We start from the raw sequence: 17,626 nt of genomic DNA, 5'->3' as shown, positions 1-17,626 counted from the left end.
GCCTGCCCTCCCACGGGCGACCGAGCATTGGAGGGCCTGTGCATGACATGGGTGTACCAGCCAAGAAGACTAGCATTTCTGTTTTGTCCCTGCGCCGCAGATTCTCTGTGAGCAGGACAGCCTGTAAAGGTAGGCTGGCTCATGTCAGTGCTGCAGGGGTGACTGCGCAAACACTGTGGGCGAAACAGACGGACCAACTTTGCCAGATGCCACTTGGGTGTAGACCAGTGGTTCGGATTTGTCCCACCCACCTTGAATGGCCGAGGGTCTGCGCTACAATGGGGCGCTGGAGGGGGGGGTGCTGCAGGTGCTGTGCGGGTTTGGCGAATGCATAGTGAGGTGGTAAAAGCAGTGCACTGGCAGTTATCGACGGGGCGTGGAGACTGCAGATTGTGCAACGCTCCAGGTTTGTGAAAAGCTGGCAGACGTTTAAAGACTCATGGAGCACCATTAGGTACATCATTCTGTTCAGTTGTCTTATACAATACAACGTTTGATGTTAATGCGTGATAGCTAGTTCAAATGGATCCCCGCGCGCGGGGGTGTTTTGTGGGTGTGGAGGGACGAGTAGATTTTGGGAATGGCCATAGGGATTAGCATGGCCTTCAAACAGTAAATGGGTCAGTAAATAACCAAGCAATGGCCCACAAGCTGTGTCCCCCCTCACATCCCATCTCCCTCACAAGTGTACACCAATGCAATAGTTTATTCTTATAGGTGGCACTAAGGTTACACCAAAAAGCAACACTAAAAATAAGTTGTGAATAGTGGAACAGTGGCTCATACAAGCTTGACCGATTAGTAGGTAGGTTGTCAATAATAGAATGTGTTGGCAAAATATTACTTAGGATAGCAAGCTGATTGGAGAGGTCAGTATTGGTTTTCTCAAACATGAAGGGTGGACACAAGTGCTCCAGTTAAGTCTTTTGTGGATGTGTCTTGGTCATGAAAATGCTAATAGGAGTAGGAAAGTCAGACCTTCATAGATTTCTCTGCAATTAACATGTAACCTATAGTTGGAAAGTCTTAGTTTAATTTAACATGCTAAGAGTAATTTAATTTTCTTTGAATGTTTTCTCCTGTCTTTCCTTCAAGGACCTCTGGCCATTATTGGACTGTCACAAATCCAGCTGATGTATTTCATGAATCCTTCTACAAACAAGGTCACATACGCTTTGGTGGTCTTGTTATTTAGAATACCCATACAATAAGTAAAGATAATGGTAAGATAGTTAACAAATACTATTCTGGATTGATGTTTCATAACTGATTTCCTAGATTGTCCCAGACGTATATCGATAAACCTGTGATAAGAATTGATGTTCAGTGAAACATAGCAAATCTATGCATTTTTTGACACGGCTTCCCAAGGTGGCTGGAAAGCAGAACTAGAAACGTGTTTTTTTGCATTACAATTCTGAAGTACTGTATCATTTCTTCTGCCTTCTTCACAAAGGGATATATCAGTGGGGTAGGTGGACTGCATTCATTATTCACATTGATTCTCTCTTGTGTAGGGAAAGTATTTAGGAATACCGATGAGAGCATGCATTTATGAACTTCCATTTCCTTCACTACTGCAGAGTATTTACCTAGGTATACGCATCCGCACAATAATGCCGATGCACTAACACTCGACTTCAAACTGAAAGATTAAACCACCTTAGAAAGAACAGTATTCACAAACACCATCCCATTTCCTTCAGGTCATTTCCATAAATTGCATCTTGGAGTGAGAATTTGATTGCATTAGGAAATACAGTTGCCACGTTTATGTCCCACAACATGTTTTGGGTGCAGTGTTAACTATTGCTCTGATCAGATTGTTCCATATTTGCGTTTTCTAGTCAAGTGTTTGGTTTTTCAGTTATTAGTTAAACCAATGTTGAATGTATAGCACATAAAAAAGTTCTGCATTACTTATAAAGTTTAAGTTTGCACTTTAATTACCATCTTGTGAGGCCAGCCGCTTGCAGGATGTTGACGAGGGTGCATACATTGATGTGCATCTTTTCACAGCTGCCCAATAAGGATATGTTGGTGTGGCTAGAAAAGATGGCAACACTTTTATTCTTTTGTCATCCAGTTCTTGTCAATTTGACTTTATAATTTAATTTCTCCCACGTCTGTCCTGAAAGGATTGCAAAAGATTTTTTCTGATAATCCAGAATAACGACACAATGTATATTACTGATATTGTATAGTATGATGGAGTTCCAACTCTATTATAGACATGAAGGCGAATATTACAATTAGAGGCAGCATGACATTTTGAGGAGATTGAGGGACAAAGGGCTGACTATTGAGTAGACTACATGTATGTTTAGGGCAAAAGAAGTTGAGTATCTTCGTCATACAGTGAATGGTGAAGAATATAGACCTAAAGAGAATGCCATGATAGCCGTGAGAGAGGCACCCATTCCTAAGAATAGAGGTTCAGTTCGGTCATTTTTGGGATGGCCGAGTTCTATTTCAAGTTTGTGAAGAGTTTCGCAGATTTAAGTGAGCCAATGTGGAGATTGATGAAAAAAGGGGTTGAATTTAATTGGGATGGAGGGTGTCAAGAAGCATTGCCCATGATTGATCAAGGAAGGGATTTTTGAGGCAAAGAAGCTGGGTGGGTTCAAAGTTGAAGACGATTGCATCATCACTGTAGTGTGAAAGGATTGGGGGCTGTGCTATCACAGGGAAGGGGTTATGGTGAGAGGAAACTATGTGATGCTTACAGGGCGGTGACGGAGTGTGAGAGCAGGGTTTCAGTTATTGAGATGGAGTTGTTGGCTTGTGTGTGGGGCATTGAATACTTCAAGAAGTTAGTGTGGGGGCAACAGTTTACTGTCCAGACAAACTACAAGCCACTGATGGAGGTCCTGACAGTGAAAGGGACGATGAAAACAATACAGGGGATTGCAAGAATGTGTATGCTAGTACAAGTGTGTGATTTTGGCGTAGAGTATGTAACTGGAGTCCTGAACAGTGTAGCTGATTACTTGTCGAGAGTGCTGTTGAAAGAAATAAATGATGGCATGGGGGGGGGAAGATGATGAAATAGTTGCATGCCGTGAGGAGGAGGTTCTAGTACAGTATATGGTGGTAGATAAGGAGGAGTGGAAGAGCAGACTGGCGTTAGGTGTGCCCCTAAACAAGGTTATTGAATGGACTAGGAAGAGATGACTAGGGATAAAAGTGGTGACAGATGAATGAAAAGAATTTTAGGAGATGAAAGAGGAATTGATGGTAGGGGATGATTTGCTTCTCAGAGAAGTTGTGGTGGTTCCAGAATGTTTCATTTCAGGGAGTTGTTAGTAGGTAAGGCTCATGAAGGGCACCCAAGGATTATGAGCATGAAGTGGAAACTGAGGGAGAGGTACTGGTGGCCTGGGATGGATGTGATGACTGAGAGGGAAGTAATAGAGTGTTGGGCGTGTCAGAATTGTGATAAGTCCACGAAGGTCCATAAGCAGCAGTTTGTGCTGATTGCGCCGACTGAGGGTGCCTGGATGAGTCTTGGGGTGGATGCTTTAGTGCTCTATGATACGCTTGGGATGGAGTGTAGAATATGGTTGTTTTGATGGATTATTTTTCTAAATGGCCAGTTGTGAAGTTGGTCAAGCGAGCATCTATCAGAGAAGTTATTAAGTTTATGTACGAAGTGTTCAGACGAGAAGGCTACCCGTCTGAGGTTATAAGTGATAAAGGATTACAGGTCAAAAGTTCTGAGATGGCGTATTACACCAAGAGGAGAATGATTTACATTGTTGTATTGGCCCCATCCAATGGGCTGGTTGAGCGGCTCAATAGAGTGATAGTGGGTGTGGCAGAGCTGGTGATAAGGAATAGAGTGAGTTTGAAGGATTCCATGAGGAGGATGTTCTGGGATGTCAGGGTAGCACCAAGTGGTGTTACGGGAGTGTCACCCTTCAAATTGACTAAACGAAGGGTTGCAGCCCAGCTTAGGTGAATGTTGTAGTTGGGGGCAGGTGTTCGAATAACATGTGTGAAGTAGGAGAGTTTGGAGGACAGGTGAGGAAAAGGTTTGATGCAAGAACGAGTGAAGTATAAAAGTAATTATGATGCTAGGTTTGGGAAGTTGAGGTGACCCAAGATCAAAGTGTCTATTGGGTCATTGGTGAGGATCAAAAAAGATACACATGTAGCCAGAGGGAGTTATACATTCTCAGAGCCTAAAAAGGTGTTGGAATTTCTAGCAAATGCAGTGCAGTTGGAAGATGCCTCCATAGGAAATGTGAATAGGGTTGTAATTGTTGAAGGAGTGGAGGGAAGTGGTGCGGATGTGCACACATTCAATTAGAGTGGTGTAATTTATGTGTATGGTGAGGCAGGCTTAGGAGATGGTGGTGTGAATATGAGAGGTTTGGAAAGTGGTGTTGGTGGGAGAGGTGTTGATAGTGGAAAGCTGAGAGGGTGTGAACCAGTAGGTTTGGAAGGGTGAGGAAGGAGCCAGTGTGCCTAAAAGATTAAGTGAGGTATATTGGTTGGTTCTGATATATCAGTTATGAAGCTCACTGTTCTGTGATTCTGTTTAAGTATTATTATGCAATTCTCTTTTGCCAAGTTTATTGTTATTAAACTCAATGTTTTTGTTTTATTTTTGGGTTCATGTGTTTCTTTTATTACTTTTTTTCGGAAGATGGTGTAGCATCTTATGTTGGGTTCCAGGGTAGAACCTGGAACGAGTGTCAGTTATGTTGTAGCTGTTGGTGGAGGCTGGATGTGTACCCGAGGTCTCTTTGTTAAAGAGGAACTTACCTGCAACTCTGTGTAATTGCCCTTACTTCACTTTGTCAGAGGTTATCATCCCTGAGCCTCACACTGACAACCACACTCGAAGAATGCTTTTCACACTGACTGGATCAATGGACCTTAAGCAACGTGTGCGCTCCACCACGCTCAACAAGGCAACACCCTACACTTATTCTTTGCATCATCCCACCATATGACCGGCATAGACCCTATCCCTCTTGACTGGTTTGACCACACCACCATCGCACTGTGGATCACCCGACCACAGCCCACAAAGGTCAGGCCAAATGCCCCCTCACTCAGTGCTGCTCATTCAAAACCTTATCGGTCAATGAGCTACAAGCAGACTTAACAGACTTCCCCACAACAGGGGTTTCCTTGATCCTCCTAGAATTATATAACAACTATGCTATGAAACTGGAGGACAGTCATGCCCGCTCTAAACATATGTTGCAGTAAGATCAAACCATCCATCTTTTGGTACACTTCTCAAGTTGTCTCTAACAAATGCTCAGCCGGAGTTCTAAAGAAACGGTACGCAAATACCGTAACCCTGGCGATCTCACCAACATGACAATCATAGGATTCTGATTGCCGACGCCAAAGCTAAGTATTACTCCACCACCATTGCAGCAACCTCTAACGGGAGCAAAGCCCCTGTCCGGATGGTGCCGGATCTCAGATGCTTGAGATACCCTTGGGAACCATGAAAAACAGGCACCTCTGTCAAGATGTAAACCCCCTGACTCCTAATAGAACATGCAGGAAAAAAGATTGTTAACACTGTGCAGGAGCGAGTTAATGGCTTTGCCCCCTTTCCTAGTGGTACTCTGGTTCCCCGACTCAGGAGCTGCAGTGGTGACAAAGTTTCAGGATTTAGGAACCTGTATGGGGTTTGCACAGTAATCATTTATCAACACAGGCTAGAACCATCCAGAGTGCCAGTTCCGTTCTGTTATTCTCACAGAACCAAATAGTGAATTTAGGAGATTATCTCCTTGTATGTCTTACTGCAGCACAAAACAGTTTCAGAATAAAACCCAGTCACGGGAGAATTACCGACTTAGGAACTCCAAGCCGCTACAACAACAAGTGCAAAACGATGAACTGTATCCTTTATGCCAGAGGGGATGCTTGAACTGAACACGGACTCAGGAACTCTAAGCCATAACAAGGACTGGAACTCTAGTCTGTCCCAAAAACATCTAAATACCTAAGAATACCTGTGCACTGGACTTGCATGTGACATCCAAGCAGTTGCGAGACTACGCGCTCTGCTTCTCCGGCTGTTTTATAATGAAAGAAGCAGACTTGCGAGCGCATCCCAATGCGACTCCCAGACCGGAACTAGAACGTTACTTGAGCTTCGGAACGGAACGCTCGGTGGCCATTTTAAGTGTCAAGTCACACAGTTTGGAGCACTGCTATCGTGGCGTACATCTTGTAAGGGGGAATCATACCTTGAGGCACACAGACATAAGAGTGGAGACACCCTCGACATCGGCCAAGCTACCCTTCCACCTAATTAAGCAGACACATGCTTCAAGGCACCCTGGTACGGACGTGTCCACTTCGATTGCCATAAGCGATCAGGAAGTAGGGGCACAGTCTGAGGGTGAACCCTAACAGCGCTTTCTCCTCCAGACCCCCCACAAGACCATCCTGGTCCCCCAACCGGGTTTACCAGGATGTGAGCCATGAAACAAGCGCAACAGACGAAGGGCCTTAACGTCACGCACCCGAAACCATGATCCCTCCTCTGGCCCATAACCTTTCCAATGCACTAAGTATTCCACAGAACCTCAGACCTGTCGGGCGTCTGGAACCTGACTGATTTTGTAAACCTCGTGGTGCCAACTGCAGGTGGTCTAGGAGGGGTACGATCCGGATAGCTTTGAGAACAGATCACTGGTTTGAGCAAGGAGACATGAAGACCGGATGGATTTTATATGTGCATGGCAAGGTGAGCCGAAATGAAACAGGGTTGATCACCTTGTTGATAGGAAAAGGGCCGATATAGCGTGGTTTGAGCTTATGAACACAAGAGGGAATGTGTATGTTGCGAGTAGACAACCAGACCTGATCACCCACTTGGTACATGGGGCTCTGTTTCCTCCTCCTATTGGCAAAACATTTGGATGCAGTCTGAGCGTGTTCCGAATACCTCTTGGCACGAGCCATTCCTTCCTGGAGATTCCTCATCAGAGCAGTGGCCGAGGGAACTGAAGTGCCTGGATGTATCTGCGTGGCATGGAATTCGGGTGAAACCCATAGGAAACATGGAAAGGCGTGTCTTGGTGGGATGTGTGCACCATGTCGCTGTAAGCATATTCAGCAAGGGGCAACAACAAAACCCAATCACCAGAATACTCAGTGATGTAACAACAGAGGCACTGTCCTAATGTTTGATTAGCCCTCTCTGTTTGACCGTCACTCAGGGGATGGTAAATAGAAGAGAAGTGTAAATCGATGCCCAAGAGTTGGCTCAGTGTCTTCCAGAATTGTGAGATGAACTGCGGCCCCCTGTCTGACACGATGATGCTAGGCATACCATGGAGTTGGAAGACGTGTTGCACAAATGTATGAGCTAGAAACGGAGCAGTTGGGACCTTGGGAAGAGCGATAAAGTGTCCCATCTTGGTGAACGAATCAATAACCGTCAAAATGACGGTGTTGCCTTCTACCAAGGGTAAGTCTGTTATAAAGTCCATGGAACATGTGTGCCATGGTCTTATAGGGACAGGCAATGGAAGGTATAAGCCTACTTGATTGGCCTTGGGAGTTTTCGGAATCTCACATGTTATTCATCCTCGAACATAGTCGCCTACGTCCCATCTCAGCGTCTTCCACCACATGTATCTTTCCAACTTCCTGTGTGTCTTGTGTACGCTGAAGTGTCCGGCTCTAAGCACATCATGACACCATTGACACGTGTAGTTGGCTTTCTGGTGTGGGCAACCAAAGACATCCTGCCTTATGCAGTAACCCATTTGTTTTGGTACATTCAGATGAGTTCTTCAAGAAGTTATCTCTCTCCTTGGCAGGGTAGTAGAGTCAGAGTGTTTTGTTCCATGCAGGAAGAGAAGGTTGCAGGGCTGAAATAATCTTATCAGGTGTGATAAACGGGAGTCCCACTGTTAGGAAAGATTTCTCTTTACTGCACCGTTCCTTCCAATTTAATGGACCCCCAAACTTTTTGCTTTTATTTTTGATCCTGACCTGTACTTTTTACAGTGCAGTGAAGCCTTAACCTTCACTACACTGTCTTTTGCTCATCTGTTATGGGGAAACTGACATGTCGTTCAGGCTGTTAATACTGGAAAACTTTGTTTCCCTTAGTGTTATTACTTAGTTACTACTTTTAGTAACTTGCTATCACTTGTGGTAACTTTTTATCATTGTACAATGCATCTTACAATGCAGTACAATGGTACACTTTTACTTGTGCCCTAGACTAGCACTCAGAGGATTGTTGGCAGGGGAGCCAACTTATGAATTTCCCGGAGGATGCCCAAATATAGGAAGTGACATCAACAGCGGTTATATGACCGCATATGCACGTAGTCGCCATCTTGGTGCGAGTGGGATGGGGGGGCGCTGAACAGGGGAAACATTGGCTAGCATGTACTGCATATACTAAAGTCAAGTAAGAAGGAGGTTTAAACCTTCCAGTTGCATTCCAGTAGGCCAACACTGCCCCTACCTCACCCCTCTATAATCATCCAGGTTGTAGTAGCCCTCAAAAGGCAGAGCAGCACAACTAGGATGGGAGAACGAAATGCCATCCCATCCTGTGAGTGTGTCAAACCTCAGAGCAAAGACAGTGTGTGTGCCTCCTACCTTGGAGCACAATCTCACTAATTTGGTGCAAATCTCGCAAGTGGGTGCATAGGAATCCCATGTGTGTGTGTGGGCTGCAGACCCCGGATCACATGCTCACTTCTTCAGTGTGAAACTCTGGCCAAGGATATTTGGGCAAGCATTCAGGATGGGTCTCACACTTTTAAACAGTGTGATATATTGAGTGGGCACCTCACTCCTTGGAGCATAGTATACCCGTTGCTGGTAATCTCACAACTGAACGTACAGTTTCACTCTTGGTCATCTTAGTGATCCCATGTATATTAATGGAGACAGTCTCCCATCTGGGAAGACAATTATATTGCTGTTAAAACACTCTGAATTCTAACTCCAGTTTTCCCGATCTATATTCATTCATTGTGTGTGCAGGGGTGATAACTTGTGTCTGAGAGAGCTCATTCTTTCATTGAGGAGAGATAAAGGGGTAACAACCCCCTTGTATGTGGATCAGGCTCATTTTGCCCAATGGGCCTTCACTCCAGAATGAGTGAGCAGGTTTTAAGACCCTGCTGATTCTGCTATCCTACAGGCTCGAGCCTTCTATCCGTTGCCCCATCACGGCTTCCAACATTCTGAGCGGCAGTTTATGTACAGCAGGCAGCTCGGGACATGCTTGTTGCCAATTGAATGTAACCAGATCTACTATTTAGACACTGGAAGGGTGCCATGAACCCACATTGGTGGTGAAGAAGCACTCAACATACAGAACACAATGGTATAGTGTTGCAGTCCTGCTGCGAAATGACAATTTGGTCTGTTTAAATGTAAAGCAGAGTGGCTGAGAAGTACACGCACTGTGCCATTAAAAATAAAGCAGCTGTGGTGGGTGGAAGTGCTGCTTCGGTGGCATCAAGAGTTTGCAATTCCCTGCGTGGTAGTGTTGTTCATTTCCTATTGAAGTATAGCAGTCCTATTGAGAAGTGCCATTAAAAGTGAAGCTGTCCAGTAGGCTGGATCAGTGCTGCCCCATAATAGGTGTAGAAGCCTCTGTGAGAAGTGGCAGTACTGTCCCAATGGTGAGAAGTGTAGTATTTTCACATTAACTATGCTTAAGAACTTTGGGTTATTGAATAGTGCTGCTACATTCTGAGTAATTCCATCCCTTTAAATATATTAGCTCTTTTATAACCACAACAGTGTTGAGTTATTCTGATGATGATGATGAAGAAGATGATGTTAGACTTGCTCAATAGTTCTGGTTCTGTATCATTAAATGTTCTTCAGATCTTCAGAGTCTCGGGAGGATAGCTCATGGGCAACGTGCTCGCCTTGGAAGCAGGACGACATGGAACAACACAGGTTCGATCCCTCGGTCCGCGCAACACAGGTTCGATCCCTCAGTCGGCGCCTAGAAACCTCTGGGTATATTACACGCATTATAAATAACCAATTAAAATTAAAATAAATAAATCTGCTGAGAAGTGCTGGGGCCTTGTCAATAAGAGTGTAGCAGCACAACTGAAATGTTGATGTTGTCCCATCAAAAGTATAGCAGCCCCACTAATATGAACTAGCATTGCCTCAACAAAAGCATAGTATTACAGTCATAGAAGCCCTGTTGCCAAGAGGGGTGCACAGATGTACAAATATATCCAACAGATGTACAAATACATCCAACACAAAAAGATTTCTAGAAATTGAGGGACATACTTGCTTTGCCTCCATTTCTAAAAATCGTTTTGGGTTGGGTGTACCTCTACATCTGTGCACCCCTCTTGTGAAGAGGGGTGCACCATGCACAGATGTACAAATACACCCAATCCAAAACAATTGAGGGACAGACTTGCTTTGCATCTGTGCCTCCATTTCTAAAAATCGTCCTGATTGGACCACTGCTGGTGTGTGTGGGGCTAGTTCTGCTATTAGCTGGTGGGAGTTTCTGCTCTTGCCTGGCTTTTGGGATAAGAAGAGGACCCACTCTACAGAGATCCTGGAGAAACCTGAAGAAGCCAAGACTCCTGTCAAGCTGTGAGACCTGTGAGTAGACCGGAGACCTGTCTGAAGGAGTCCTGGTAACCAACATCTGCTGCTGTCCTGGATGAGCCCTGTCTTGCTGTCGATCTTCAGCAGTCCTGAGAGGGAGTTGCGACCCATGGAGTAGAGGGAACATCCATTCCTTAGGTCTGCTCAGCACCCTGTGAAGAAGAGCCTTTGGAAGTGCCCCAGGACTGCCCTGTGGCTGACCAGCTCTGAGTTTGGGCTACCGTGCTGCCGACGTCGCCATTCTGCATTCAGGCCTGGAACTTGGGGGATCCTCAGCTTGTCCTACAAGACTTAACTCAGCGGAAATTCAGAGTCCTAGCTTCAAGAGGACCCGAGATAGGAGAGAAAGTCCGACCGTGACAAGTGAGTCCCTTTGCGTCGCCGTGCTGTAGTGACCACTGTCCGAAACAGCTTACCTGAGTCAAATCCAGTGCTTAAAGGGGTCCGGCATCATGTTCTGCTGCATTCTGCCACAGAGAGTCCTTGCACCAGCCAAAGACACACCGACCAGAGATTTGCTCAGACCTGCAACCCCTGCGAATCAAGGACAGAGGCTGTTGGCGGGAACAGTGACCTTGGACCTTCTTCCATTAACTTGCCAAGTCCTGCGAAGAATCGGAGTACAGGGGGTGAGTTACAGTGGTACTTACCTGCCCCTAAGCACCCTTTAAAAATTCGAAAACCTTTATAATACTTTGACTTTGCCATTGCTGGCTCGCGCAAGCCTTCTGAAAGTTGGGGACACTTTTGTTAGTTAGAATAACTCTAACCCTTGTAATCGTTCACTGGACCCCAGAGACCCTACCTTCATTTTTTCCAGCGTTACAAACTTTGTCGGATCGTTCCTGAACCTTTGGGCATATGGCCTCAGCCAATTTAGGGAAGGACTTTTGAAGCTAGGTCTAATTCTCTGTGGACCTATGGGGCATACACTAATTTGCACTTTCCTTTACAGATGTTTGATCTGTGTTATGCCCTACTCTAGTGACTGTATATATGTATTCTATTATAGGTGTTGTGTGATACTTCTACCTGTTAGTAGCCATTTTTCATAGTGTTGCTTTGCCATTAATAAATAACTGTCTTTTTATACATACTGCCTAAGTGTAATTTGTGACTCCCATTTTGTGTTCTCATTGTGGACCATTTACAAGCTCATCACCTCTTGAGACTTAGCCTAGACCTCTCGTCACTGCTACCTTGAACTGGTTTGGCTACAGCTCCCAGAGTTGTCCCTGTCACAATATAGGTTGGCCTTCTATACATCTGTCCCCCAGGTCATAGTATAGAAAATCAGTCCTAACACCTACTTCCTCTTGTACTGGTTCATTGTACATCCTGGACAAAACATCAGCCTTAGTGTTCAGCTGCCCGGGTTTATAGGTCACCATAAAATCAAAGCGGGCAAAGAAGTGAATCCAGCAGTTCTGCTGCTGATTCATAGCTCTGACCGTCTTTAGGAACTCCAAGTTTTAATGATCCGTGATGACATTAATGGGATGTCTTGCTCCTTCTAGTAGATGTCACCATGTCAGAAACGCCTCCTTGATGGCTAACAGTTCTTTTTCAAAGATACTGTAATTTCTTTCGGCTGAAGGCAGCGTTTGTGAATGATAGGCAAGGGGATGCATGAGTGAGGAGATTGGATTTCTTTGCAGGAGTAGTGCACCTAGGGCATGATCAGATGCATCAGCTTCCACAGTGTAAGGCTGACTGGGATACGGTAGATGTAATATCGGGGCTGTGGTAAACAGTCTTTTACAAGCTGTTGGAATGCCTTCTAAGTCTCAGAATTCAATAGGTACGCAGTGTCCTTTTTCAGAAGACGTGTCAATGGTATCAATAAGGAAGAATACTGAGAAATGAAGTGTCGAGAAAAGTTGGTGAAACATAGGAACCTCCGGTGTTCCTTGATACTCCTGGGTTCTGGCCACTCCAAGAGGGCGTTGATCGTATGTGCATCAATTTCTATCCCAACCGGGGACAGTATATAGCCTAGCTAAGCAATGCGATCCTGGTGAAAGCTGCATTTGGAAAGTTTGGCATACTACTGATTCTTTAGGAGATTCCGCAGTACCTCCGTGACATGTATTTCATGTTCAGAATAGGTCGCAGAATAAACCAGGATGTCGTCCAGATGGATGACTACGTATACATCGAGAATATCTAAAAAAAAAATTTAAGTAATACTGAAATGCAGAAGGGGCATTACAGAGGCCAAAGGGCATCACCAGATACTCTTAATTCCCGAAACGAGTGTGAAAGGTAGTCTTACACTCATCCCCAGGAAAGACGCTTACCAGGTTGTAGGCCCCTCGTAGATATAGTTTGGTATATAGATGGCTATGCCCCGCTTGGTCCAAGAGTGTCTGAATAAGTGGCAACGGATAGCGTTTTTTTTTATAGTGATCACATTTAATCGTTGTCGTCTTTTTTAGGAATAAGAATATTGGTGCACCTGCTGGTGATGTGGAGCGCCTAATAAACCCTTTCTGTAGGTTCTTGTTGATGTATTTCTTGAGATCAGATTTTCTTTTTCGGATAACGCATATGTTCGTCTGCATGGTATCTGAGCTCCAGGTATTAGTTACATTCTGCAATCGTAGGGCTGGTGTGGTTGCAGCTTGTTTGCATTTCTGGTATCAAAGACGGCTAGGAAGTCTTTGTATTCTTTGGGTATTTTTGGTTCCAATGTCTTCTCTTCTACGTCTTTCTGTATCGCTGGTCTGCACTTGGGTCCTGGGGTTTGTACCAAAGTAAGGGAGCGAGAAAGCCCTTGTGACAAGGGGAAATGGAATTGAAGCATATGGTTTGTCCAGTCGACGAGTATCTTGAAGTATTGCAACAACGGTATACCAAGGATCAAATGGAAGTGCGGGGTGGTGATGACATCAAAGGAAAGAAGTTCTTGGTGGGTAGAAGCACAAGACAGTGTAAGGGGAATTGTTTCATGGGTTATGGGTCCAGAAATGAGGAATGAACCGTCAACAGTGAACACAGGTTCAGGAACGGGTTTCTTACACAAGGGTATGTGCTGTTGCTGGGCAAAGGCTGAATCAATGAAGTTCCCTGTGGAACCGCTATCACGAAGGACATGGAATGTACCCCACTGCTGGGACTGGTGAATATTTTTTGTACCGAGAGGGACCTATTACATGGAAGTTGTTTTGGGGAGCTTGTCAAGGACTTACTTCTATTCAACAAGCTAGTTTGTTTCCCTTCAAAAAGGGCCCCCGTTTGGGACAAAAACGTACTGAAGGCCCAGTGTCTCCACAGTAGAAACATAAATTCATCTTCCTACGTCTTTCTTTTTCTTCGCTACTCAACCGACCTCTGGTACCCCCGAATCTGCATGGGTTCGGAGTCCACATGAGGAAGGGTTCTTTCAAGTTCAGGTCTAGGGAAAGGGTGTCGATATTCAGAATACCTCCTTTCACCACGTCTTTCCCTCATCCAATGATCCATCTGAATAACTATAGTTGGAAATGGTTTTAGGAGGGTTTACAACTTGGCTTACAGGGTCTTTTAATTCATCCCTCAATCCTTTGTAAAAGAGGGTTCTTTGAATTTCTTCAGCCCATATTGTTTGTGCTGCCATGTTTCTGAAATGGGCTATATAGGATAACAGTTCCCTGTTCCCCTGCCGGATTTCAATAAACTCATTCCTAATGAGGCTGAGGTGCATATTGGTGATCGAACATGGGACGAAAGGCATCATGAAATGCTGTATAGTTGGTCAGGATAGGATTATTGTTGTCTACCAACGGGGTAGCCCAAGCAAGGGCTGTCTTTTCCCGGACACTCACAAGATTGGTGTTGTATGATCTCTTTCTTAAAAACGACCTTAGACCCAGACGACCTGACCAACTACCGGCCCCTTACAAAACTCCTGTGTATTACCAACATCTTGGAAAAGTAGTTGATACGTAACTACTCACCAGAATCAAACAGCTTCTCCTCCTAAACTTCTATCAATAGGGGTTCGGCCCCAAGTGTTTCATCGAGACAGCCACCATCCAGGTGGTGGATGATGTTCTCCAAATTATGAATAAGGGTGACTCATGCCACCTCAATCTTCCTTGACCTCTCGTCTGCATTTGACACCGTCAGCCACCACACCCACCCCTCACTGACAGAATGGGATTCTCTGGCACAGCCCTGAATTAGTTTACTTCCTACCTCTCAGACAGACACCAGGCCGTCCATATGGCCACATTGCATTCTAACTGACTCCCAGTCTCCTGCGGAGTCCCCTAAGGCTCCATCCTTTTTAACCCTTATATGGAGCCACTGGGCACCTCCATCAAAGATCCCGATACAGCCATCCACCATAATACGGACAATACTCAGTTGTGCATGAGAGTACAAAGTCCACAAGACATCAGTCATCTCTGTGATTACCTAGCCATTATCCAGCCCTGGATGCCGACTGCATACCTCAAACTTGACCAATCCAAGACCAAGTTCGTCATCATTTGTCCCCCCGCTTAACAACTCGTGCAACAATAGATTTGATCTGCAGCACTTGGTTTCAGCAAAATCCTTAGGCTTCACGTTTGACAGCAGCCTGTCCTTCCAGAAACACATAACCAAGAAGGCCAAATAGCCTGGCTCCAAATCTCCACTCTTTGCAAAATCAAGCCCTTCATCCCGCCGCAGGACTTCCGGACTGTAGTGCAGGCCCTTTTGGTCTTGCATATCGTTGATGGATATGCCCTCCTGACTGTGTTTATTACAGGTGCATGGAAATTTGACAGAATCACCCTTTCCTATGTAAACTACATTGACCTCCTCTCCAGGCCAGGATGCTGTTCAAGACTGCATGCATAATTTACAAAGCAGTCACAAGTATCACACCAGTGCACCTGGTGGTTAAGCTCCACATATCTGGTGGCACATACTCCTCGGGCAGCAAATCGACCCACTGGCTCGAATCACAACTCGTCCACAAAGAGAGGACCTGCAAACACTTGTTCTCTTGTCACACACTCACCCGCTGGAACTCAATCTCGGTATCGGCTTGCAATGCCCCCACAATTCTCCACTTTTGCAAATCTCTCCAAACATTGCTTTTTCAACACCTGACCACGGACTAATCCCAATGGTCGCACAGACCATAACTCACAGTACCGGGCTACTGTTAAGAGTCCAGCCCAAACGTTGGTTACCCATACCCTGCACAGCGCTCTGCTGACCTCAGATAGGTCCACGCTTTAAACAATAAAATAAAATGTAAAAAGTATTCCACTGTCACATCTCGGCAGGGTTTAGACTAAGCTCCTAGGAAAAACAATGATTGTTACATATTGGGAAGGGCCAAAGTGAAAGCAGCACAGACAAGAAGAGCATTACAAAGCAAAATCGACATTAGTCATTTGAGGGTTGGATAATATACACCTCAGTGTATTTAGTAGAATTAGAACTCTCTTATACTATCCAGCATGCAGGCACAAAATGTGCACTCGCCAGTGCCATTGGCTAGTGATAATTGACTCTTGGCGAGTATGAAATTGTGTGCAATGGGTATGTGTAGAACTAAGATGGCGAGTGACTTTTATGGCTGGCTGGTAGCTTGCAACTTGAAATGTTTACCCCTGAAGGATGAGTAATATATATTCGAAGGGATTGTGTCCTCCGACGTATTCCTTATCTTTGATAGATCATCTCCAGCTTGCTGGCCTCGGAAATATTTTTCAGTAGAAGGCGCTGCGCGGTGACGTCCCTCGAGCCGATGTCCCTCGACAGCCTCCGTATCGGCGCCAGCATCATCACGCGTATAAATAGACTCGCGCATCGTCCGTTGCTCAGTTCTGTTTTTCCGCGCTTCGTGGTGCCTCGGAATATCGTTGCTCAGTTCTTCAGTCAAATATACTTCATTATTCCTCGAGAATACTGACTCGTACTCGATGGCTTCCTCATCCGAACCAACGACTCCACGGTCCGGCTTCAAAAAATGTTGAGACTGGAAAGAAAATGTCGTTGACGTATCCTCACAGGATCTGTTTGTGGTGCCTGGGAGTCGAGCACCATTGTTCGGAGTGCGAGGACTGCATGTCCATGACGGCGAAAGCCTTGAAGGAGAGTAAGGGGAATCTTGAGAGAGGTAAGGCAGTTAAAACTTCTTCGAAAGTTGAAAGACTGCTGAGGGTGATACCCTGAGTGAAAGACCCGAAAAATCAAAATGCCACGAATGTAAATCAACAAAGGCAAAATAAATTGGTTGCTTTGTTATTTGTGCTTGTATTTTAATGGCACTTAAAGTAATCAAATTTACGGTGGTCCCTAAGCCTGCTACAAACCCCGTTTGCTTTGGATCACGCTGATGCATCCTGGCGGTCCATGTATTAAAATCTCTTAGAACCAAGCGTGAAAATATTTTTCCAGGAGCATCTAACAAAGCAATCGGGTGGTAACATTTTGGCTACTTTCGATCTCCTTTTTTATATATTGGAACAATCAAGGAAGAACGCCAGGACTTTGGTATCCTTCTAGATGACAAAATATAATTGAAAGTGTTATTGAGGATAGTGGCCCAATGTTGCAAATTTTGTTTAAACATATGGTTCGAAAGCCCATTCGGGCCTGCTGCTCTAGAGGGAGATGATTTATTAATACAATCTTTAACAATGTCCTCAGAACAGGTTAAATGCCAGCATGGGGAAGATCTATTTGTATATTTATAATCCTCCATGTTGTCATCAGCATAAAGTTCGGAGAAATATTTAAGCCATTCTGCTTCAGTAACTCCATTAATTTGATGATCTACTTGGGAAGTGGAGTTGCATTTGTTTAGCAATGCCCACACTTGTGCTGATGATTTATTGTAACAGGCTGTCAGAAAGAGCTCACCATCGTTCTGAAAGAGCTGAGCCTTTCTAGAACGTACCCAATTACGATATGTGCACTTAGCCGCTTTGATTGTCTTCTCTCGTTCTGCCAGTGGCAATTTACGCATATTTCGCAAATTTCTTCTATGATCAGTTCTCCTTTGTTGGAGGATCATATCAAATCCATGAAT

General features: G+C 44.9%; 1 long non-coding RNA gene across 9 annotated transcripts in view; it reads left to right on the top strand.

Annotated features, from left to right (window-relative positions):
* Positions 1–17,626, top strand: part of LOC138566816 (uncharacterized) — a 355,734-nt gene that overhangs the window by 135,808 nt on the left and 202,300 nt on the right. For all 9 annotated transcript variants that reach the window (XR_011302025.1, XR_011302019.1, XR_011302021.1 and 6 more), the window contains exon 3: positions 1,096–1,223. This is a non-coding gene — a long non-coding RNA (uncharacterized lncRNA). The remainder of the gene's footprint in view (positions 1–1,095; positions 1,224–17,626) is intronic.

Source organism: Ambystoma mexicanum, chromosome 2p, assembly GCF_040938575.1.
Source record: "Ambystoma mexicanum isolate Mex_15411 chromosome 2p, UKY_AmexF1_1, whole genome shotgun sequence".
Classification (NCBI taxonomy): Eukaryota; Metazoa; Chordata; class Amphibia; order Caudata; family Ambystomatidae; genus Ambystoma; species Ambystoma mexicanum.
This window is presented reverse-complemented; position numbering and strand designations above follow the sequence as displayed.